Source organism: Euleptes europaea, chromosome 1 (genome assembly GCF_029931775.1).
Source record: "Euleptes europaea isolate rEulEur1 chromosome 1, rEulEur1.hap1, whole genome shotgun sequence".
Taxonomy (NCBI): Eukaryota; Metazoa; Chordata; class Lepidosauria; order Squamata; family Sphaerodactylidae; genus Euleptes; species Euleptes europaea.
Window position 1 is genome coordinate 23,531,095 of NC_079312.1, and position 25,603 is coordinate 23,556,697.

Genomic DNA, 25,603 nt, shown 5'->3' on the forward strand with positions numbered 1-25,603 from the left:
ATGCAGATAAACCAGGTAAATTGTTAGCCTGGCAGCTCAAACATAAAGAGAAGAAATTACCCATATTAAAAATAAAGAGGGATGGCAAAGTTACACCAGATAAACAAAAAATTACAGAAACCTTTATTGACTACTATTCAAATCTTTATAGACAAGGAGCGGTCTCTGAGAAAGAAATAGAGGTATATTTAAACCAATTTGAATGGGAAGGAATCTTACAAGAACATAAAGATTTATTAGATGCTAATATAACCATGGAAGAATTAAATGTAGCAATAGGTAAAAGTAAATTAAATAAGTCACCAGGCGAAGATGGATTTACAGCATTTTATTATAAAGTTTATAGAACAACTCTCGCCACATTTATTAAAAGTAATGAATAGTTGCTTGCAGAACGGATCTATTCCAAACACCTGGAAAAAAAGCAAATATAGTCCTAATTCCTAAACTAAATTCTGATTTATTGGAAGCTAAAAATTATAGACCAATATCATTATTGAATAATGACTATAAACTTTTTGTAGCAATTTTAGCAAATAGATTGAAGATTGTATTAAATAAGATTATACATGAAGACCAAGCAGGATTCCTTCCAGGAAGACGGATTAGCCAGAATATTAGAGTAGTGTTAGATCTTTTAGAATATGCTGAATTCAATATAACACCTTTCGCAATGATATTTTTGGATGCAGAGAAAGCGTTTGATAAAGTAAATTGGAAATTTATGAGAAAAATATTGGAATATATGGATTTTGGGGGAAAATTTCAATTGGCTATCGGAAGTATTTACACTTATCAAACTGCAAGGTTGCTTATTAATGGGGATTGAATGTCGCAATTTGAAATCCAAAAGGGAACTAGGCAAGGTTGTCCTCTTTCACCTTTATTGTTTAGAAATATTATTGAATGGAAAGAGGGGAAATGGGGTTTAAAAAGTAGGGAAGAATTAGATATAAAGGATTGGTTTGTGTATTATAGGTTAAGAGATATATTTAATAAAGATAATCAGCTTGGATTTAATAAAAATAAATCTGAGTTAGAGAACATTTTAATTAAAGGAAATAAAGGATTGATAGGTAGAATGTATAAATTATTAATTGGAACCAATTTAGAACAAGAAAGAATTAAACCAGTTATGATCAAATGGATGAAGGAGTTAGGATTTAATATTGATTTGGATATATGGGAAAATTTATGGAAGAGAGAATTTAAATTTACAATTTGCAATGAAATTAGAGAAAACCTATATAAAATGTTTTATAGATGGCATATAACCCCAATTATTATATCTCACATGAATAGAGGAGATAAGGGAATTTGTTGGAAATGTGGAAAGGAAAGAGGAACATATATGCATGTACGGTGGTCATGTAAAAAAAAATTAAAAATTTTGGAAAAAAATATTGATGGAAACAAATAATTTGATTAACGGTAGAGTAAAAAGGAAACCAGCATTTTGTTTACTGGGAATTCCACCAGAAAATATGAGTGGCCAGGACAGGCTTATTTGCCAATATAGTTTTGCTGCTGCAAGAACTGTGATAGCTAAAGTATGGAAACAAGTGAATAAACCTTCAATTATAGACTGGAGAGAGAAATTCTGGATGTATATGAGGATGGCCAAATGAACGGAATTCCTACATGGAAAGGACATGGAAGAATTAAAAAAAACATGGTCTAAGGCCGCCTCATGTTGGGATAATTTGGCAAAAATGGACTATATTAATTAATGAGTTATACAAACCAGTATTTTAACCATTTTATATTATGGTGTTATATAAAGTGTTTAGACACTTCTTAGGAAGTCGGGTGAAGGGTCACTTTTTAGGTGGGTGGAGGGGAAAGGGTACCTTTTTTCAATTTGATAAAATAGTAAACATTAAAGTATATGCATACCCTTTTGTACTTTTTTGTATTTTTGCTTTAAAATTTTTCTTTTCTTTTATTATGGTTTCTATTTCATTTTTATTGTATTTGTTTGTTTTCTATGTTTTGTTACAAACATTTAATAAAAACTTAGAAAAAAAGAAAAGAAAGAGCTTTGCTTTGAGTTCAGAGCTTATTGTCCATCAGCGTATCCATACTGGGGAGAAACCTTATAAATGCCTAGAGTGTGGAAAGGGCTTTGCTCAGAGTTCAGATCTTAACGTCCATCACGTTTCACACTGGGAAGAAACCTTATAAATGCTTGCAGTGTGGAAAGAGCTTTGCTAAGCATTCAAAACTTACTATCCATCAGCGTATTGACTCTGGAGAGAAACCTTATAAATGCTTGCAGTGTGGAAAGGGCTTTGCTTCAAGTTCAAACCTTACTATCCATCAGCGTATCCACTCTGGGGAGAAACCTTAGAAATGCTTGCAGTGTGGAAAGGGCTTTGCTTCAAGTTCAAACCTTACTGTCTATCACCGTATTCACACTGGGCAGAAACCTTAGAAATGCTTGCAGTGTGGAAAGAGCTTTGCTCAGCGTTCAGTACTTACTATCCATCAGGGTATCCACACTGGGGAGAAACCTTAGAAATGCTTGCAGTGTGGAAAGAGATTTGCTTCAAGTTCAAACCTTACTGTCTATCACCGTATTCACACTGGGCAGAAACCTTAGAAATGCTTGCAGTGTGGAAAGAGCTTTGCTCAGCGTTCAGTACTTACTATCCATCAGGGTATCCACACTGGGAAGAAACCTTATAAATGCTTGCAGTGTGGAAAATGCTTTGCTTAGAGTTCATATCTTACTGTCCATCACCGTATCCACTCTGGGGAGAAACCTTATAAATGCTTGCAGTGTGGAAAGAGCTTTGCTTTGAATTCAGAGCTTACAATTCATCAGCATATCCACTCTGGGGAGAAACCTTATAAATGCTTGTAGTGTGGAAAGAGCTTTGCTTTGCTAAGCGTTCAAAACTTACTATCCATCAGCTTATCCACACTGGGGAGAAACCATATAAATGCTTGCAGTGTGGAAAGAGCTTTGCTCAGCGTTCAAAACTTACTATCCATCAGCGTATCCACGCTGGAGAGAAACCTTATAAATGCTTGCAGTGTGGAAAGGGCTTTGCTTATAATTCCATACTTACAATCCATCAGCGTATCCACTCTGGGATCCACTTATAAATGCTTGCAGTGTGGAACGAGATTTGCTCAAAGTTCATATCTTCCTGTCCATCAACGTATCCACACTGGGGGAAAAGCTTATAAACGCTTGCAGTGTGGAAAAGGCTGTGCTTCAAGTTCAGAGCTTATTGTCCATCAACGTATCCACACTGGGGAGAAACCTTATAAATGCTTACAGTGTGGAAAGGTCTTTGCTTCGAGTTCAACTCTCACTGTCCATCAGTGTATCCACATTGGGGAGAAACATTATAAATGCTTGCAGAGTTTAAAGGGCTTTGCTTTGAATTCAGAGCTTACTATTCATCACCGTGTCCACACTGGGGAGAAACCTTATAAATGCTTGCAGTGTGGAAAGGGCTTTGCTTCGAGTTCAGAGCTTATTGTCCATCAACCTATCCACATTGGGGAGAAACCTTATAAATGCTTGCAGTATGGAAAGGGCTTTGCTTCGAGATCAAGTCTTACTGTCCATCAACCTATCCACACTGGGGAGAAACCTTATGAGTGCTTGCAGTGTGGAAAGAGCTTTGCTTTGAATTCAGAGCTTACAATTCATCAGCATATCCACTCTGGGGAGAAGCCTTATAAATGCTTGTAGTGTGGAAAGAGCTTTGCTTTGCTAAGCGTTCAAAACTTACTATCCATCAGCTTATCCACACTGGGGAGAAACCATATAAATGCTTGCAGTGTGGAAAGAGCTTTGCTCAGCATTCAAAACTTACTATCCATCAGCGTATCCACTCTGGAGAGAAACCTTATAAATGCTTGCAGTGTGGAAAGGGCTTTGCTTATAATTCCATACTTACAATCCATCAGCGTATCCACTCTGGGATCCACTTATAAATGCTTGCAGTGTGGAACGAGCTTTGCTCAAAGTTCATATCTTCCTGTCCATCAACGTATCCACACTGGGGGAAAAGCTTATAAACGCTTGCAGTGTGGAAAAGGCTGTGCTTCAAGTTCAGAGCTTATTGTCCATCAACGTATCCACACTGGGGAGAAACCTTATAAATGCTTACAGTGTGGAAAGGTCTTTGCTTCGAGTTCAACTCTCACTGTCCATCAGCGTATCCACATTGGGGAGAAACATTATAAATGCTTGCAGAGTTTAAAGGGCTTTGCTTCGAATTCAGAGCTTACTATTCATCACCGTGTCCACACTGGGGAGAAACCTTATAAATGCTTGCAGTGTGGAAAGGGCTTTGCTTCGAGTTCAGAGCTTATTGTCCATCAACCTATCCACATTGGGGAGAAACCTTATAAATGCTTGCAGTGTGGAAAGAGCTTTGCTCAGCGTTCAGTACTTACTATCCATCAGGGTATCCACACTGGGAAGAAACCTTATAAATGCTTGCAATGTGGAAAATGCTTTGCTTAGAGTTCATATCTTACTGTCCATCACCGTATCCACACTGGGGAGAAACCTTATAAATTCTTGCCGTGTGGAAAGAGCTTTGCTTTGAATTCAGAGCTTACAATTCATCAGCATATCCACTCTGGGGAGAAACCTTATAAATGCTTGTAGTGTGGAAAGAGCTTTGCTGAGCGTTCAAAACTTACTGTCCATCACCGTATCCACACTGGGCAGAAACTTTATACATGCTTGCAGTGTGGAAAGAGCATTGCTGAGCATTCAAAACTTACTGTCCATCACCGTATCCACACTGGGGAGAAACCTTATAAATGCTTGCAGTGTGGAAAGAGCTTTGCTCAGAGTTCAAAACTTACTATCCCTCAGCTTATGCACACTGGGGAGAAACCCTATCAATGCTTGCAGTGTGGAAAGAGCTTTGGTCAGCATTCAGTACTTACTATCCATCAGGGTATCCACACTGGGAAGAAACCTAAAAAATGCTTGCAGTGTGGAAAGTGCTTTGCTTAGAGTTCATATCTTACTGTCCATCACCATATCCACACTGGGGAGAAACCTTATATATGCTTGCAGTGTGGAAAGAGCTTTGCTCAGCGTTCAAAACTTACTATCCATCAGCGTATGCACACTGGGGAGAAACCTTATACATGCTTGCAGTGTGGAAAGAGCTTTGCTCAGCGTTCAGTACTTACTATCCATCGGGGTATCTTTGCTAAGCGTTCAAAACTTACTATCCATCAGCGTTTCCGCACTGGGGAGAAACCTTATAAATGCTTTCAGTGTGGAAAGTGCTTTGCTTAGAAATGCTTTGCTCAGTACTTACTATCCATCAGGGTATCCACACTGGGGAGAAACCGTAGAAATGCTTGCTGTGTGGTAAGAGCTTTGCTGAGCGTTCAAAACTTACTATCCATCAGCGTATCCACTCTGGAGAGAAACCTTATAAATGCTTGCAGTGTGGAAAGGGCTTTGCTTATAATTCCATACTTACAATCCATCAGCGTATCCACTCTGGGATCCACTTATAAATGCTTGCAGTGTGGAAAGAGCTTTGCTCAAAGTTCATATCTTCCTGTCCATCAACGTATCCACACTGGGGGAAAAGCTTATAAACGCTTGCAGTGTGGAAAGGGCTGTGCTTCAAGTTCAGAGCTTATTGTCCATCAACGTATCCACACTGGGGAGAAACCTTATAAATGCTTATAGTGTGGAAAGGTCTTTGCTTCGAGTTCAACTCTCACTGTCCATCAGCGTATCCACATTGGGGAGAAACATTATAAATGCTTGCAGAGTTTAAAGGGCTTTGCTTCAAATTCAGAGCTTACTATTCATCACCGTGTCCACACTGGGGAGAAACCTTATAAATGCTTGCAGTGTGGAAAGGGCTTTGCTTCGAGTTCAGAGCTTATTGTCCATCAACCTATCCACATTGGGGAGAAACCTTATAAATGCTTGCAGTATGGAAAGGGCTTTGCTTCGAGATCAAGTCTTACTGTCCATCAACCTATCCACACTGGGGAGAAACCTTATGAATGCTTGCAGTGTGGAAAGAGCTTTGCTTTGAATTCAGAGCTTACAATTCATCAGCATATCCACTCTGGGGAGAAACCTTATAAATGCTTGTAGTGTGGAAAGAGCTTTGCTTTGCTAAGCGTTCAAAACTTACTATCCATCAGCTTATCCACACTGGGGAGAAACCATATAAATGCTTGCAGTGTGGAAAGAGCTTTGCTCAGCGTTCAAAACTTACTATCCATCAGCGTATCCACTCTGGAGAGAAACCTTATAAATGCTTGCAGTGTGGAAAGGGCTTTGCTTATAATTCCATACTTACAATCCATCAGCGTATCCACTCTGGGATCCACTTATAAATGCTTGCAGTGTGGAACGAGCTTTGCTCAAAGTTCATATCTTCCTGTCCATCAACGTATCCACACTGGGGGAAAAGCTTATAAACACTTGCAGTGTGGAAAGGGCTGTGCTTCAAGTTCAGAGCTTATTGTCCATCAACGTATCCACACTGGGGAGAAACCTTATAAATGCTTTCAGTGTGGAAAGGTCTTTGCTTCGAGTTCAACTCTCACTGTCCATCAGCGTATCCACATTGGGGAGAAACATTATAAATGCTTGCAGAGTTTAAAGGGCTTTGCTTCGAATTCAGAGCTTACTATTCATCACCGTGTCCACACTGGGGAGAAACCTTATAAATGCTTGCAGTGTGGAAAGGGCTTTGCTTCGAGTTCAGAGCTTATTGTCCATCAACCTATCCACATTGGGGAGAAACCTTATAAATGCTTGCAGTATGGAAAGGGCTTTGCTTCGAGATCAAGTCTTACTGTCCATCAACCTATCCACACTGGGTAGAAACCTTATGAATGCTTGCAATCTGGAAAGGGTTTTGCTTTGAGGTCAGACCTTACTGTCCATCAGCGTATCCCCACTGGGGAGAAACCTTATAAATGCTTGCAGTGTGGAAAGGGCTTTGCTTCGAGTTCAAACCTTACTGTCCATCACCGTATTCACACTGGGCAGAAACCTTAGAAATGCTTGCAGTGTAGAAAGAGCATTGCTGAGCGTTCAAAACTTACTGTCCATCACCGTATCCACACTGGGCAGAAACTTTATACATGCTTGCAGTGTGGAAAGAGCATTGCTGAGCATTCAAAATTTACTGTCCATCACCGTATCCACACTGGGGAGAAACCTTATAAATGCTTGCAGTGTGGAAAGAGCTTTGCTCAGAGTTCAAAACTTACTATCCCTCAGCTTATGCACACTGGGGAGAAACCCTATCAATGCTTGCAGTGTGGAAAGAGCTTTGGTTAGCATTCAGTACTTACTATCCATCAGGGTATCCACACTGGGAAGAAACCTAAAAAATGCTTGCAGTGTGGAAAGTGCTTTGCTTAGAGTTCATATCTTACTGTCCATCACCATATCCACACTGGGGAGAAACCTTATATATGCTTGCAGTGTGGAAAGAGCTTTGCTCAGCGTTCAAAACTTACTATCCATCAGCGTATGCACACTGGGGAGAAACCTTATACATGCTTGCAGTGTGGAAAGAGCTTTGCTCAGCGTTCAGTACTTACTATCCATCGGGGTATCTTTGCTAAGCGTTCAAAACTTACTATCCATCAGCGTTTCCGCACTGGGGAGAAACCTTATAAATGCTTTCAGTGTGGAAAGTGCTTTGCTTAGAAATGCTTTGCTCAGTACTTACTATCCATCAGGGTATCCACACTGGGGAGAAACCGTAGAAATGCTTGCTGTGTGGTAAGAGCTTTGCTGAGCGTTCAAAACTTACTATCCATCAGCGTATCCACACTGGGGAGAAACTTTATAAATGCTTGCAGTGTGGAAAGAGCTTTGCTTAGAGTTCACACCATACTGGCCATCAACTAATACACACTTGAGAAACTATATGATCTCCTGGATTGTGGAAAAAACCTTTTTTGGATTCACAGTCTGATTGTTCCTGAATGAATCCACAACAGAGGACGAGCCACATCATCACTTGGAATGTAGAAGGAACCATATGAACTAGAGGGAACCAAATGAATGCTGCCAGTTTTGCAAGATCTTCAGCTCTAGCCCAGTGATGGCGAACCTTTTAGAGACCGAGTGCCCAAACTGCAACCCAAAACCCACTTATTCATCGTAAAGTGCCAACACGGCAATTTAACCTGAATACTGAGGTTTTATTTAGAAAAAACAACTCATACGTTAACATCTTATGCTCACAAGCATAAAATGATCCAAACAAAGTTAGGAAAGCAATCCCAAGTGCTTTCATTGATTTAAAATTATTTGGCAGAGAATTCCACACTTTAAGGATTTCATTTTCAGAACTTACTGTACTATCCTTTGTCATCCATAAAATTAAATCATGGCAATGACTGACAAACACCATTTTCCCCATCTGCATTCCCAAACTCTGCAGGGGGACTTATTGTTGAGTTGTGCATCTGAGTGGCAAGTCCAAGGCAAAACCTCCCATTCACAAATGGACAACAACCCCCCAATGCAGTTTTGAGAATATGGATGGGGGAAATGTGCATCTCAGTGGCAAGTCCAAGGCTAAACCTCCCATACACAAATGGACAACCCCCCCCCCATGCAGTTTTGAGAATCTGGATGGGGGAAATGTGCATCTCAGTGGAAAGTCCAAGGCAAAACCTCTCTTTCACAAATGGACAATACCCCCCCATGCAGTTTTGAGAATCTGGATGGGGGAAATGTGCATCTCAGTGGCAAGTCCAAGTGAAAGAGCCTCCCGCTGCCAGCCTCCCACCGCCCCGCTCCGCCTCAGCAGCAGCGCCGCCGCCCCACCCAGGCGCCGCTCCAGACCCGCCGCCGCTCGCTCATGCTCAGCCCCGAGGGCTGCCCTGCCGGCCGCCCTGCTACGCCCGCCGAGTCGCCCCCGTCCCTCGACAAAGTTGGCTGCGGCGCGGCGGAAACTTGTGCCTAGGCCACGAGGAGGGGCGGAGGAGTGGGATGGGCAGCCAAGGGGGCGGAGGAGGGGGCGGGGGCGACTCGGCGGGCGTAGCAGTGCGGCCGGCAGGGCAGCTCTTGGGGCCGAGCATGAGCGGGCGGCGGCGGGTCTGGAGCGGCGCCTGGGTGGGGCGGTGGCGCTGCTGCTGCTGCTAAGGCGGAGCGTGGCGGCAGGAGGCAGATGGCGTCGAGGGCGCGAGGAGGGGCGGGGGGTGGGCGGGGGGCGGCGGCTCCACGTGTGCCCATAGAAAGGGCTCAGTGTGCCGCTTGTGGCACGCGTGCCATAGGTTCGCCAACACGGCTCTAGCCCAACTTTGCCAGGAGTCATAATCTTGACCAGGGGTGGGTTACGTCAGGCCTGGGGGCCGTTTAAGGCCCACGAAATCATTTGTTCTGGCCCTTCGTGGGTCTTGGCAGATCTCTAGTTCAGAAGGATCTAAGACTGGCGACCATCCTCTGCCACCAGGTGGGTGATTTTTCCACCGTTTTGATGCCTGCCTGCCTCTTGCCCTCACCCCGGGGGGGTTTCATCTGGGGCAGCTGCCTACATGGGGGCTTAGTCAGTTTTTTAAATTTTTAAATTGGGGGCTTAGTCAGTTTTTTAAATTTTTAAATTGATAATTTTGTATGGCTCGCGAATGATGTTATAAATATCCAAATGGCCCTTGGTGGAAAAAAGGTTCCCCACCCCTGATCTAGATTTTGGTGCTTAGTTCAGCTTTACCTTGTTAGGCTGGAAGTAAGTCTAATTGTTAGTGTCATTTTCTTTAAAATGAACTTTTTGAAATAGATACCGCTGGAGGAGAGAGAGGAACCTGCTCAGTAGGCCAGGGAGCTTTTTGTCTCTGAGCTGGTAATTGTAGTCAAAGGCCTTCCTCCATTGCCAGTCAGCGAGAGAACAGATTCTACAGCGATGCCATTTCTGTTGTCGTCTTTGCATTGTTGGACAACGGGATGGAAACATTATAGATTCTCCCGCCTCCCTTCATTAAAAAAAATCAGAAAAATTGCTTTTTTGCTCAACACAGCACTAATTTAATTGTATATGACGTGGCTAAAATATCTGCTTCAAGTTACTGAAATCCATATAGAAATGGTTAAACCGTTCTTTTTGGTGAGAATAAGCATGTGAAATATTGTTGCGCTCTTTGGGGCCTCACTGCTCAATACAGTGTTTCAGTGTCCTAACAAATAGACATGCATTGAGGATTCACAGGGGCCTGGGGGCTGATTCAGAGCATGTGGGGAGAAGGGGTGAAGGAAGTGTAAAATCTCAATTTGTTTGGCTTACACTGTATCACAACAGTTAAGCACATAAGCTAAAATAGCTTATAGGGAAGGTATGTTGTTCAGATTTTATAGGCACGCATATTGTTAAACATATCACCGTATAATAGTACCATTTCACTGAAGTATGTTAAAAATGTATGAAAAACACTTCACTGAAGCACTTAAAGGGATATATGTATAAGCTTTAAATGTCTAGGCCAGGAGGGATCTGACTCTCCTCAAAGTAGAAGAACTCAGCAAGAGTGCACAAGTTCATTAGGTAAGACAGAAGTTTAAAAACCATTCCAAAGATTAGATCAGACCTCTTCAGCAGGACGAAAACATGCCAAGAGGACAGTTAATTGGAAAGGGCATGCCAAAATGGAATTAGAAGGTATAAGGTAGATCTCTCTCAGGTGTGTTATCTCTAGCAGGGTGAGCGAAACTGGGAATCTGGCCAGTTATAGAGGTTGGCATAAAAATAAAGATAGTTGCACCAATTAAGTTAATTGGTAAGGTGACGTCATTAAGCCCGCGTGAGCTCGTGGGGCATGCACAAAGAGCAGACAGGTAGACAAAGAACTCAAAAATGTATAAATACTCCAATGTGTTGCATGACGTCTTTGAAGAGTTGTATTTGACTTTCATAAGTAAGACTCTTCCTGCTAGCATAATAAAATGTCTTGCTTCTAAAGAAATAACCTGAGTGGTCCCTGTTCTTGGTGGGTCTGTGCCATTGAACGGGGTCTGGCTTTTGCATCCAACAGGGGTTTAAGCCCACCAATCAAATATGGCCACGCTTTGAATAATACAGGGCCGACCAGGTTCCTCCAAGAAGTGCACAACACAAGACCATTGCAGCAGCACCATCCTGCCTGTGTTTCACCGCACCTAATATATTCGGCATGCTCCTCTGATCCTGGAGAGAATACATATGCATCATGACTAATAGGCATTTTTACTAGTAGCCATGAATACCCCTCTTCTCCATGAACATGTCCACTCCCCTCTTAAATCCTTCTAAGTTGGCAGCCATCACCACATCCTGGGGTAGGGAGTTCCACATTTTAACTATGTGTTGTGAAGAAATACTTTCTTTTATCAGTTTTGAATCTCTCACCCCAAGTTCTAGTACTATGACAGAGGGACAAAAGTTTTTCCGTGTCCACTCTCTCCAAACCATGCATAATTTTATAGACCTCTATCATGTCTCCCCTTAGCCACCTTCTTTCCAAGCTAAACAACCCTGTTTTGAAACAATTGTGATGTATTGTTTTAAAACAATACATCACAATAATAAATTATCATTAAAACTCTCCTAAAACCCCAGTTTATGCATTCCAATGTCTAAGGCGCCAATCAGCTCATTAATAAATTCTTCAACCAGGAGAAGACGGGTGGGCAAGATGGAACAAGAGTGCAACACATGAGGAAGAGGAGCCAGTTTTGATGGAAACCGTTGATGTCCTCAGCAACAGGCCTGGCGGAACATCTTCGTCTTGCAGGCCCTGCAGAAATGAAGAAGAGTTGGACTTTATACCCCGATTTTCTTTGCCTTTGAGGCAATTCAAACTGGCTTGCAGTTTCCTTCCCTTCCTCTCCCCACAACAGATACCTTGTGAGGTAGGTGGGGCTGAGAGAGTTCGGAGAGAACTGTTGACTGCTAGCCCAAAGTCACCCAGCACGCTTCATGCGGAGGTGTGGGGAAACAAACCCGGTTCACCAGATTAGAGTCCACCGCTCTTAACCTCTACACCACGCCGAGCTAAGCTCTACAGGGCCCAGGTCTCATTTGACAGAGATCTATCAGGCCAGAGCTGATAAGGCTCGCCCTGTTCGAGGACAGCCGGACACTTCTTGGGCCGGGGACCACCAACAAGTTGTTATTGGATGAGGATAATGCTCTCTGAGGGGTGTATCTGGAGATGTGGTCCCTCAGGTACAATCATCCCAGACCGTTTAGGGCCTTAAAGGTCAATACCAGAACCTTGAACCTAATCCTGTAGTGCAGCTGGCAGAGCATTGTTTGGATATGTGCTCTCCAAGGGGTCCCCGCTGCGTTCAGGAGCAGTTGAAGTTTCCAGAGGAGGGCCAAGGGCAGCTCTGCAGAGAGCAAGTTACAGTAGTCTAGCCTAGAGGTGACCATGGCATGGATCACTGTGGCTAGGTCCTGGTGGGACAGATAGGATACCAGCTGCTTTAGCCTGGCACACAGGGAAGAACACCTCCTTGGCTACGGGTGTGACCTGTGCCTCCATCCAGTATCGCACCTAGACTCTGGTGATATTTGCACCACGTCTCACCAAGTGAGACAGGTGATATTTGCACCAAGTCAAGAGTCGATAGCAGGTGTTCATTTGCTGATAGAAAGACTCGGGGAACTGCTGTTGCCGGGGACAGGGGAAGGGAAAATCGCTGCTTTGTGGGCTGCACTGGCAAAATCCATACTTTCCTACTCAGATGACAGCCATGCTGGGTTTGCCGAGGTCTTTCCCACAACTTTGCAGCAAAGCAGTGCTGTAGATTTCGATATATTAGTTTTAGATATTGACGTATTAAGGCTTTTAATTCATTTTTCTCAGTTCTCATCTGTTTAGGCTATGTAACTATGTAATTGTCTGGGAAAGAAAAGCAGCTTTTTAACCACAAAAAGTCGCGCCACCTGCTGTGTGACTTCCTGGCAGCAAAAGAACAAAATAGAAAAAGGGAAAAATCTTCCTTAGTGCTTAATGGGCTACTCCACCTATTTTGGTGGCACAGCAATGCCGCAGCGCGAAGGAGCATTCCTGGGACGAAAGGGGTTAGGAAGTTGCCGAAAGGCAGCTCCGCTCCCATGATGCCACCGCAGGGAGTTATGCCAGGGAAATGGAAGCAGGGAAATGAGCGCTGTGCTGCCCTGTCGTTCCCCATGCTGGCGTAAGTGCTGTGGCACGGGATCATGTTGCCACTTGAGGCGCTTGCCCCCCCCCCTTTCAGGATTGTAAGCTTAAACCTTAGGGGGGAAAGTAGTACATCACTATTTTATTAACTAATTTAATAAATTTCTTTTACTGCTTGGTAGTCCTTCACATATATTATTTGCTGTGTGTAATAATGCAATCATTTGTAATTAACACAAATCATTAATTGTGGGATTGACAAATGCAAGCCTCAAGGCCCCCTCTGCCACACTGTCTTTCTTTTTCTTGCATTGCCAAACACCGCCCTGTGCTTTCCCATTGAATCAGTCACAAAAAAGTTACAGTCCCAAACTGTGTTTCCCACTGAAAAATCCACCGATGTTAAAAAATCAATAAAGGTAAGAAGATTCAAACAAGAGGGGACTATATGTACACCCCCACAATGAGAAATGCCCAGGGCTTCCCCAAGGAAGGAGGAATTAAAGCACAAAATCCTCATAGTTTGGCATTTCTAGGTCACCCGAGCCACAAATTGTTACCTTCTGACACCAGGTGGAGACAGAAGTCCTGCCTATGCTTTACTTACCGAATGGAGGTTTCCATCTGGCTGTTTTGTGTGTTCTTGGATATATACTGATGCTTCCATTACTTTCCTCATTCTCTTGTATGTGTAAATTCACAGGATGACACTTCTCTGCTTTCTTAGTTTCATATCCAGTCATCTTCCCTTTCTTCCCAGAAGACTACAGAAACCCTAAACTGGCTTTTAGGGAGTTAACCGAGAGGTCCTTCTTATGCTGAACTTGGCATTTTCTCTTAGTGCAATTTCCCCCCCAAAACAGGTTCGTGGATTGCTGCCTAAAGCAGAGTTTGGTTATGTGATGTGATCAGAGAAAACAGTGTAAATACCACTTAATGGTGTGTTTTGCTCTGACCCCTTGCCCAGACAAACTGGATGTTATATATCCTCCCCTGTTGTGCTTTAAAATAGTCGTGGTCACTATGGGCGAAAACGCACAGTCGCTTTATTCTCCTTTAATCCCTGTTTTAGCCAGGATCGAAAGCACATTAGGCGTTGAATCCTGGCTGAGACAGGGATTAAAGGAGGATAAAGCGACCGTGCATTTTCGCCCCATGTTTATAGTTGGAAAAAACCGAACTAACGGAATGACCACAAAAGCACCCGTCCCTTCTTTTTCACAGACGTCAAAGCCCCTGTTCCTCCTTCTTCTTGGTCAATGCCCTTGCGGAGAGAAGCCACACAATGGAAATGATTTAGTCCCTTCAAGCCTTCAATAATATTTCTATTACCTCCCGCCTACTAAGACCAACCATCAATATTTTACAAAGCTTTCTTGCCATTTTGTTAGACAAATCAGTAATAGGTTTATCATCCGAGTTCTATAACTATCCCTCCAACTAGGGGAGGGAGCCACAAATCAACAGCAGAAGGAGGAGGAGGAGTTGGTTTTTATATGCCGACTTTCTCTACCACTTAAGGCAGAATCCAACGGGCTTACAATCGCCTTCCCTTCCCCTCCCCGCAACAGAGCATCTACTTGGCTTGCAGAAGGCCTTGGATTCACTCTCTGGCATGTCCAGTGGAAAGGATCAGGGCGTAGGTGACATAAAAGACCCCTGCCTGAGACCCTGGAGAGCTGCTGCCAGTCAGAGGAACTGATCCTGATTATACCTAGGGTCTGATTCAGTATGACGCAGCTTAAATTATGAGGTGAATCAACCAATCTGGGATGGAGCTGAAGTAATGGATGGGGAAATGTCCTCTGACCTTATGTTAGGGGACTGTTGGAGGCTCAGGAGCAAGGACAGGGGAAAGCTGGGGCAACCCATTTTAAACTGTAATTTCCTCAGGAGAGGGGCTGGAAAGTTCTGTCCAGTCATGGCGATTATATAATACAAGTAGGCGCCCGTGACATTCGGGCAGAGGGAATCCCATCTCCCCCCACTGCAGCTCCAGCTCTCCTCCCCTCCCCCAGCCACACTCTCTTGCCAGCTCACTGGAGCTGCTCCCCCAGAGCCAGAGGGGGAGGCCCCTGAAATGTGGTGGTGGTGTGGGGGGGTCCCATCTCGCCCTCCTCCCTGCTTACCTTCCAGCCCAGCTGCAGCCAGATGGGCCTGCCAGTAGCTCCCGAGCTCCCCCACCGCTGCAGACAGGCTTGCCAGCAATGCCCGGGTTCTTCCGCCACAGAGGCAGCCGCCAATGGTAGGTGCGTTCACATTTTTAAATATCGGGCAGAATTTAACCTCCCCCCTTTTTAAAATTTCAGATTTTTATGCAGGCCCAAGGGGTCCCTTCGAGTCTGCAGAAAAACCTGTTGAGGGGGGGGGGGGATGTGTGCCCCCTATCTCCAGACTGAAGTATCTACAGGCAGGGGGCACAGTTGGGAATTAGATATATAGATATAATAATATGAAGAGTAAAAAAGTAAAGGTCCACTGTGCCAGCACCAGGTCATTCCTGACCCATGAGGTGACATCACATCCCGACGTTTCCTAGGCAGACTTTGTTTGCGGGGTGGTTTGCCAGTGCCTTCCCCAGTCATCTTCCCTTTACCCCCAGCAAGTTGGGTACTCATTTTACCGACCTCGGAAGGATAGAAGGCTGAGTCAACCTTGAGTCGGCTACCTGAAGCCAACTTCCGTTGGGATCGAACTCAGGTCGTGAGCAGAGCTTGGACTGCAGTACTGCAGCTTACCACTCTGTGCCATGGAGCTCTTAATACTGTATGAGCAGTATTAAATTACAGCAGGTTGCAGTGGTAGAAGCCTTTTCTGAATGCAGAGCAGCTCAGTGGTGTGAGCAACATTCTTCAAACCTTCAATTTTAAAACATTGAAATCGTGAGTGAGAGTCTTGTGGCACCTCAAAGATTTGACGAGTTTTTTTATTCTAACTAAAGCTTTTGTAGAAGAGAACCTGCCTCCCCTGATGATTCTAAAAACACCAGTGTTTAAAAATCAGCTTTATTTGCTACAGACAACATAGCTTTATTTTTGCTACCGACAACTTGGAAATGAGTGGTTAAAATGGAAATGAGTACATGGTAAACTTGAGAGTAAAGTGAGCGTGCTTACATTCCTAATTCATTGCCTGAACAAGCTCTTCTGAGAAGACCAGAGTCTTTGCCTAAGCGACTCCCATCTTCTTCCATTAGACATTACCATAAGAACCTGAGGAAAGCTGTGCTGGATCAGACCAAGGCCCATCAAGTCCACCAGTCTGTTCACACAAGGGCCAAGCAGGTGCCTCTAGGAAGCCATTAACAAGACAACTGCAACAGTATCCTGCCTTGATGGGCCTTGGTTTGATCCAGCAGGGCCTTTCGTATGTCCTTATGTGTCATTTAAGGACAGGGTATTTTGAATTGCTACACCTTAAGGAGTAGGTTGTACCTAGGTGATGCAATCTGTCAAGGTTTACCACTAATTATACCAACACATGACAACTATTGGGGTGGGGAGGTGAAGGAAAATTAGGAAGGGTAGGTGAAATAGGGCAGGAGAGGATGCTTGTAGCGGATTAGGAGAATAGTTGATTGTACTGTAATTGTAAAAATGTAAATAAAGAAACTGATATGGTAAACCAGAGGTTCGTGGGGGAAATAGAGACCCAAACCGTTATTTCAAGAAAACAGTTTATTCTGGCAGCTGCGACCCAGAGGCCCTAATGGGCAGAAATCTCTGAGTCCCGATTATACTGGGGAAGAGATATTTGTCCAAATTCAAGTTATGACGGTACATCGACAAGTTATGCATATCTGATTGTATTACAGACAGAAAGGCGACTCAGTACAGTTGCAGTTTCATCCAGTTTCTCCTATCGTTGTTTATCGTTCACTCTGACACTCCATGACTCTTAACCCACTTCCTTAAAGCACACAGAGAGCAAGCCTGTATCTAGGTAGACATTCCTTCCCTAGCAGTCTGGATGCCAATTATTACCGAGAGATGTTTCGGGCCACTGTTACAAAACAGTTTGCTTTGTTCATTAAAAGTTAAAGTTGCATTTCAGCTGTCTGAAGAGCATTTGTTGAAGCCCCCCAAATTTCTGGGCAGCCCCTCCCTCAACCCCCATGGCCCTGCTGCCAGAGACAGTGGGAAAGGAAGCCCCTCCCTGTAATGTCACTGGTCCCTCCCTATGACGTCATAGCAATTGCTCGCCCCCCCCCAATTGGAAAGCCGAAGGGTTAAAGGGACGGAGTCTCCATTCCTAGAGCGGCATCAACAACCAACAAGACCAGCTGACCTGGGACCTGAGCCCCTTCTGGCTCCGTTGGGCCTCGGGAGGGGGGGGGAGGAAAGCGGCGGGGGACTTTTTCAAAGGATTGGTAAGCAATAAGAGAAGATTTCCTTTGCAACATCCTTTCCTGGTTGTGAGAGTGGAAGAGACCCTGGGGGGGGGAGGGGAGCATTTGGGGGTGCTGCAAAGACGCCTGCAAAATCCCCTCCCCCCACCCCACGACTCCGTAGTGAAGCAATACTCGCTCCTGGACACGATGAGCCAGCGGGCTCCGTTTCCCCCACAGGGTTTCCCCTCTTGCTCCCCGGGAGCTCCTCTCCCCCCTTGGAGGCAGAGCCCGGCTCCTCCTCAGTACTCTGCACATGCGCCATTGGGCTGTTGGTTTCTGCCCCTTCGGCTGCTGCCTGCAAACTAGCAAAACGGCTGCTCTTTGGGCGTTTTGTTCCGACCCTTCCCATCAGCCTCGCGTTGTTGTGGGGCAGGCAGGGGGGGTCCCCAAAAGGGCCTGCAGGTTTTCCTCTTGCTGTTCTGGCAGAGCAAACGTGGGTTTTGTTTTTTTTGGAGGGTTCCCCTTTCCATCCTGCTATGGCTTTTTCCTCCTGCCAGCCAATCTTCTTTTCTGGGTCCCTTCTGTGGGTGGGCTCACTTCGGGGGCCTTGGGCGATTGATGGTGTGTTTCCAGCAATCTGCCTCTCCTCTTGCAGTCTGGGGCGCCTGGGAGGATCCGATCCCGTCTCGAAGAGTCACCAAGTTCTCGAAAGTCGTCCCTTGGGTTTCTGAAACCAGCCACAGTCCCTGAAAGACCTCTGCCTTGCTTTGCATGCTTGTAGGACAAAGATTATTTTAAATAATTGTTATGCTGACTCTCCAGGGAATCTACCTGAGGTGGCATAAAACGTAAACTATCATAATAAACCTAAAAGATTTATGTCCATCATTGAAAGTCCAGCATGCCCCTGCCACAGCATAAGAACATAGATCTTGGAGCAGCTGAAAATGAATAGTGGTTTCCAGACCAGAAGCAGCCTATAAAGATTAACTCCTAAATAAAAAAGGAGCCCTTTAAAATCCTTGTTTTTATTTGGCATGCAGTGCTCTTCAGACTTCTTAGCATATTTAGATTTTTTATCTGTACAGCTAGTCAAAAGGTAGAAAACCTCTCAGGGGGTTGGGACTTTTCAAAGTTGAAGATAAGATTACTCTTCTCCGAATCCCCCACAGATCTTCTGGTTTCCATGGTCTTTCCATGATGTTTGGATTAGGACCATCCAACGCTTCTGGGACTGTAAGCAGCTCCACCCTGCTTCTTATTCCCTGTTTCCAACCGCTCTGTAAATTGGCATCCTGCTCCCATGCAGGGTTCTCTGGGTGGAGAATGCTGCAGGAATCTTTCCTTTTGAGTCAGACACAATTCTGTGTTGACATGTAAGACTGCTCATGGCAAGCAGATGTAAAAGATGTAAAAGATCTAAGTGACAGCCAGGTGATTGGTGGTGTCACATGACAGCTCAATGACTGAGCAGAAAAACTGGCTTGTACTGGACCGAGCTAGATGGTCCTGGAGACAAGGCAGCCAACAGTTGATTGGCTGGGAGACTATGCCAGATATGTATATAGGTGTGTCATATATGTATTGGGTTGTGGGTTGTGCTTTGCGGAGCATTTTGTCACTGAACAATAAAATAGCACTTTTATATACGTGCTGACTCTGCTGTATTCACTCGCTGTTGGGGTGTCTGATACTTCTTCCAAACACCAACATTCTGGTGAACCAGGTTTGTTTCCCCACTCCTACACACGAAGCCAGCTAGGTGACCTTGGGCTAGTCACAGTATTATTAAGAGCTCTGTCAGCCCCGCCAACCCCACAGGGTGTCTGTTGTGGGGAGGGGAAGAGAAGGTGATTGTAAGCCAGTTTGACTCTGCTTTAAGTGGTAGAGAAAGCTGACATATAAAAACCAACTCTTCTTCTTTATACTTTACCAATACCTGTGTTAAGCAGCGGATGACCTTTTCAGAAGGCCTTTCTGCTTGATCTCTGGAAGGTGGAAGATCAGAAGAAATGGGAACCTGAGGAGTCATTACTAAATCAGGCTCTGTGGACTATTGCTCTCTTAAGCGTCCTCTTCATTTAATATTTCAGTATCATTTATGCCCCACTTTTCTCCCCACTGGGGACCCACAGTTGCCTGCCATATTCTCCCCTATTCCCCTTTCTCCTCACAAGAAACCCTGTAAGGTATGTAAGACTGCGAGTGTGTGACTGGCTCAAGGACACCCAGGTAGCTTTTGTGGCAGAGCGGGGATTTGAACCTGTGACTTCCAGACCTAATCTGGCATTCTAACCACTGCACTACTTGCTCCCTTCTGCTAATTTTGCACTCATCTGAGTGTTTGTCTATCGTAGCAAAACTAAACAAGAGTTCAGAAGACTAACACCCTTGATTCTAGTATGAGCTTTCGTGAGTCCGAGCTCCCTTCTTCAGATGCAGATTTCACATCTGTTTGTATGAAGCTGCCTTATTCTTAATCAGACCCTTGTTCCATCAAAGTCAGTACTGTCTACTCTGGCTGGTGGTGGCTCTCTAGGGTCTCAGGCAGGGGTCTTTCCCATCACCTACCTGCCTAGTCCATTTAACTGGAGATGCTGGGGATTGAACCTGAGACCTTCTGCATTCCAAGCAGATGCTCTACCACTGAGCCACAGCTCAGACTGAGCTCCACACAAAAATCTGTCTTGGCTTCTCAGGAGGTCACAGATCGGACTCTTGTCTTTACAGAAGAATCTGTCAGTGGAGGAAGGTGACGTGCTAGTCCAGGTGGAGGCTCATTGGAGCGGGAGGGAGGATGAGGAGAGAACCGGACTCAGCTTTTCCTGAATCAAGAAAAGGGTCTGATGCCACCAAGGCAGGGAGAAGAAGGGAACAGTGCAAAGGAACCATGCAGAAGAGCCTGGGAGACAACGACGTCCTCCCTCCAGATGCGCAGCGTCAGCAGTTCAGGCAGTTTCAATATCAGGAGGCCGAGGGCCCCCGAGAGGTCTGCAGCCAATTCCACCGTCTTTGCAGTCAGTGGCTGGAGCCGGAAAGGCACAGCAAGAAGGAGATGCTGGACCTGTTGATCCTGGAGCAGTTCCTGGCCGTCCTGCCCCCAGAGATGGAGAGCTGGGTCAGGGAATGTGGGCCAGAGACCAGTTCTCAGGCGGTGGCCCTGGCAGAAGGCTTCCTCCTGAGCCAGGCAGAGGACAAGAATCGGGACCGGCAGGTGAGAAGTTATTAACTGGGTCAGGGGTGTCGAACACATTTGTTAGGTGTGCCGGATATAACATAGATGTCACTTGGTTGGGCCGGGCCATGCGCGCATAAATAAATACCATATGTAATACCAGATACTGGAGATACAAAGTTTACAAAAGACACAGGCAAAGTCAATTAATGGTATTGTTTTTTACTTAAAATAAAACAGGTTTATAACAATAACATTCTTACAGTATTTTCTTTTATTTAACAGTCTTATTGTTATTTTGTGAAGTATGTTTGTATTTTAAGTAAAAAATAAAGTAAAAACAATAGAATTAATTGACTTTGAAAGTGTCTTCTATGAAGTTTGTATCTCTAGTCCCTGCCATTAATTCTGTTAAAAATTTTAAACCAGGGGGCTGGCAAACCTGCAGTGGGCTCAGCAGCTCTAGGTGAGGACTGGCTGTCTTGTCTGGTGAGCCTGCAGCTCTCTCCCAATCCAGAAAGACAGGGAGAAAGAGAGTGTGAAGAGAAATAAAGAGGGAGAAAGAGTGAAACAGATAGAGGAGAAAGAGAGAGGGGGAGGAAGGAAGGGGGGAGAGGAAGGGAGAGGAATAAAGAAAGGCAGAGAGAGAAAGAAGGGAGGGAGAGAAAGAAGGAAGAGGGAGGGAGGGAAAGATGGAAGGAAGGGGAAGGAAGGAAAGGGAGAGAGAGAAAGGGAGAGAGAGAAAGAAGGGGGAGGGAGGGAAAGATGGATGGAAAGAAGGAAAGGGAGGGAGGGAAAGATGGAAGGAAAGGGAGGGATAGTGGGAGAGAGAAACAGAAAAAGTGAGAAAGAGGGAGAGAAAAAGAGAGACAGAAAAGAGGGAGAAATAAGAGAAAAAGTGATAAAGAGACAAAGAAAGGGAGAGAGAAAGAAAAAAGAATGACAGAAAGACAAAGAGGGAGGGGGAAGGATCTTGGCTGTGCTTGAGTGGGGAGGCTTCAGGCTGGACACGCAGGGATGGATCCAGCTCGAGCTTGCCAGGAAGGGAGGAAAGGGGCTTCAGGCTGGCACATGGGGCCGGATCCAGCCCCCCGGCATGCCTGGGAAGGGAGGAGGGAGGTTTCTGGCTGTCGTGCGGGGCCGGATTTGGCCCCAGGAAGCCCAGAAAAGGTTGGGGTTGGGGGGAAAGGGGGACTAGCTGCCTTGGCTCCGCAGGCCGGAAAAAAGCCCTCCAGGGTCCCGATCCAGCCCAAGGGCCTCATGTTTGACACCCCTGATCTAGGTAGTGTGGGGGAGCATATTGTAATATCCAAGATCCCCTTGAAATTGACACAGGTTGTCCCAACGTTTCTGAAACCCCCCCCCCTTTTTTTTGTTTTCCTCTTCCTTTTCTTACCAGCCTCGCCTTTCATGGATTCCCACTTCTGTTTTAGGTGCAGGAGAGGATGGCACAGAAGCGTTACCATGGAGCAACCTTTCCAGGTATGATCAAAAGGGGTTCATGCCCACTGGATGGTCTCCTTGGGAGTAGGGGGGCTGCTCTGATGCCCCCTGCTATTGCGCAGGAAAGATACTCCACTCGATCCTTTCAGTTTAGAAATTTCGCTTGAGGAAGGAGAAACCTAGAATCGATTTAAAATCACTGCAGGATAACTGGACAAATACAGTAAGGGAGTTGAGGACAAAGTTGCCTGCAAACTCAAATGATTGATGGTAAATGTCCAAAATTGGGGAAATGTTTCATTGGGCCAATAGAAAGAGATAGAAACTCAAACGTTTTCAGGAGCTCTTGTCCCTTAGTAAATTCCAGTACTTTTAAGTGAAGGGCTTCTAGCTACGCAGTTATCAACAGGACGAGGTGCATCTAGAGTTGATAAACCGGAGAAGGATGGTGGCGGAAGGTGGCAGTGAGTGGTTTTAAAGCTATGTTGTATCGGACTGGGTAGAATGATCTTGGTTCATTCTGCAAATACCCATGTTTGGCAGTATGACATCCCTGGTCTCCTCATTCTTAGTGAATATGATATTCTGTTATTATTGTCAATAACAATGCATCTCCATGGGTCCTTAGAGGGACCCCGTGGAAAGCATACATACGAGTGGTGCGCCATCCGCTGCATTGGCTCCAGATTGTATACCGGATCAAATTCAAGATGCCGGTGCTTACTTTTAAAGCCCTAAACAGCCTGGGACCATACATGAGGAACCACCTCTCACGATATACCCCTTAGAGGGTGTTATACTCGGACCCTGGCCCAAAGATCTTTTGACTGTCCTAAACCAGGGCCAGAGCCTTTTTGGTGGTGGCCCTCACCTGGTGGAACTCTCTGTCTAGATCCGAATCCTGAGAGACGTGGCTCAGTTTCACAGGGCTTGCAGGTCAGAGATGTTCTGCCAGGCTTTTGGTTGAGGACAGCGATGGGTCTATACCAAGGCTGGCCGTTCGTTGGGACTGCTTCCTGAACCCACCCTGACTTTTATTTCGCTGGCCCCCACATCAGTCACCATATCACATCATTTTTATCCAGGCTTTGTTGTCCAGTTTTTGTGGTTTATTTCGACCCCCGATTTGTTGTAAAAAATATGTAAGTTTAATAAATTTTTACAGGGTGGAATATGATATAAGGGGCCATCATCAGCCAGGTTTGTTATTGTATTGTGTTTTTATTCATATTATTTAATTTTATATTGGAGTTAGTGTGTACATGCTTTTGTAAGCGACCGTGAGCCTTCTTTTGGTGGGGAAAGAGCGGGATAAAAATGTAATAGTAAACAGTAATAAATGAATTGTTAATAATACTAACACTATTTTCTTTTCTGCTCTGACTTTCTAACTGGGACTCAAGGCAGAATATACGTATGATAAAAAGAAACACAATCAGTAAGGAGTGGATTACAAGATAGGATAACAGTATTAGATTGTATAAGAATCTTTTAATTTAACAGCATAGATTCCTTGTGAGGCTAATAAAAGCATTTAGTCTAGGATTGTAGACTGGGGGTGAAACGTCAAAGAAGGTATGCAGATAGAATAAAGAAAGTGCACTGGTGGCATGTGCCGCCCTGTCATCTCAGTATTGTTAAGTGGCTAATGGCTGGTCCTTCACCAAAGGTGAAGTGCCTTTTCCCGTATGAGCTAATAGTCTTGCAACACGCAAGGAGATTCTGGGATTTGGTAGCTGCTTTTCTGCCCTTCTTTACCACTTCCTGTTTCTTGCGATGTAGAGTTTTTCATTCTAAATTCTGTGAATTCTGACCCATCAGACAAACAGACAGTAGTTTTGTATATGATAGCAGGACCAAGACAAGGTCTGGCAAAAGGTTGGAGTCAAAAAGGGTGTGCGAAATGAGGACACAGGGACAATTGTGATCATGAGCCAAGACAGAGACAGTATCTAGTTACCCCGCCAAGAAAGTATAACATAGAGTACTTGGAAAGTATAGAACGCCTTCTGTTGACCTTCTTATCTTTCCAGGTGATGCCATCAAACCTATGATGGAGAATCATGATGGAGGAAAAGCGGCTTCTGTGCAGCCAGATCAGGTAAGTGTGGAACTGTGGACCGGGCCTTTGGGTGTCTCCCTGCACCCTCCCTAGGGCGGGGAAAATCTCCCTCTTCCTCTTTCCCTCGGCTGCTATCTGTGCTGCTCACTGAATAGAAAATGAAAACGTCTGATGAAAGTTTGAACCCTGAAATCAAACATCTAATTATTGCCCTTTTGGAATGCCCCTACGAAGGGGAACAGCTGTTAGATTATCTGTGATGGCAGAGGAGTTTCTCCTTTCTCTTTTCAGGGTCTGGTGACCTTTCAGGAGGTATCCATTGATTTCTCTGAGGAGGAGTGGGGCCTGCTGGATCCGGACCAAAGAAGGCTTCACAAGGAAGTCATGGCGGACAATTATCAGAATGTGGCCTCCCTGGGTAAGGTTCTCATTTCCCTTGATTGAGAGATGCTGAAGGCAGAAACCATTCCTTCTAAGAAGGACCTCAGCTCTGACCTGAATGGCCAAGTCTAGCCCTGAAGTAGGTCAGTGCCTTTCAGTGATTCTGCTGTTAGAATTGACCCCTTTCTGAGAAGTGGTATGTTACCTTACTCAGATAATCACCTGATAAGCAGGACGCAACTTAAATTACTTACAGAGGTAAGTCTTTTTATTCTATAACTTCAATATAATATGTGTATATGCATGTCTTGTAAAGTCTTAAAAGTCTTAAAAGTGTATGCAAGATTACAAGCAAGTTCTATTATTCTTAGTAGTCTTAAAATCCAAAACCAAAACAGTTAAAGAAGTCTGATTTAGTTAAATAATCTGATTCACAATATCTAGAATAGCATATAAGTATGTAGATAGACATCTGAAACCAGGTATCTTCTGAGAACCTCTTGGTCTACACAAAGACTTGGAGAGATCGGACTTTCCTACCTTTCTGCACTCATATTTACATGTCTCCCAATATTAATTAAATAACAGGAGAGCAGAAAATCTTGCTATATTTCAACCTCTGAAGCAGTCAGGATTAAGCAACCAAAGTAGCTTTGGAGTCACTGCTGTTCCTTGCTACAATATTCTTACTATAGCATTGTTGACCTGGCAACATACTGAATAGGCCTAGGCATGGCTCACAGAGTCAGTCAAATAAGGTGGTGGAGCCCTGAGGTAAGAAAGAAAACCCGGATTTCAGCAGGTGAAGTTTGACTCTGAGTCCTGATGAGCTTCACTTGCTGAATTCCTCCCTCTGAGGCTTCTCTGGAATTAGGTTGGGCAGCTGCGGTTTTCCCGTTCTAAGTTGGAAGGAAAGGGGGGATCTGTCTACGCTCGAGTCTGGTTTCAAGATCTGAATCTTTCTTAGAGTTGGAATGTCTGGAAGTCACTGGTCTCTTTCTTTCCCCTGAAGAAGGACTTCTGCTTCTTCAACCTGATTCCATATCCCCAGTGGAAGAAGCAGGAGATCCACTTGTCCAAGACGTAG

At 44.7% G+C, this 25,603-nt stretch overlaps 1 pseudogene; it reads left to right on the forward strand.

The window, feature by feature from the left end:
• On the forward strand, positions 1–25,603 carry LOC130473659 (gastrula zinc finger protein XlCGF49.1-like; annotated as a pseudogene).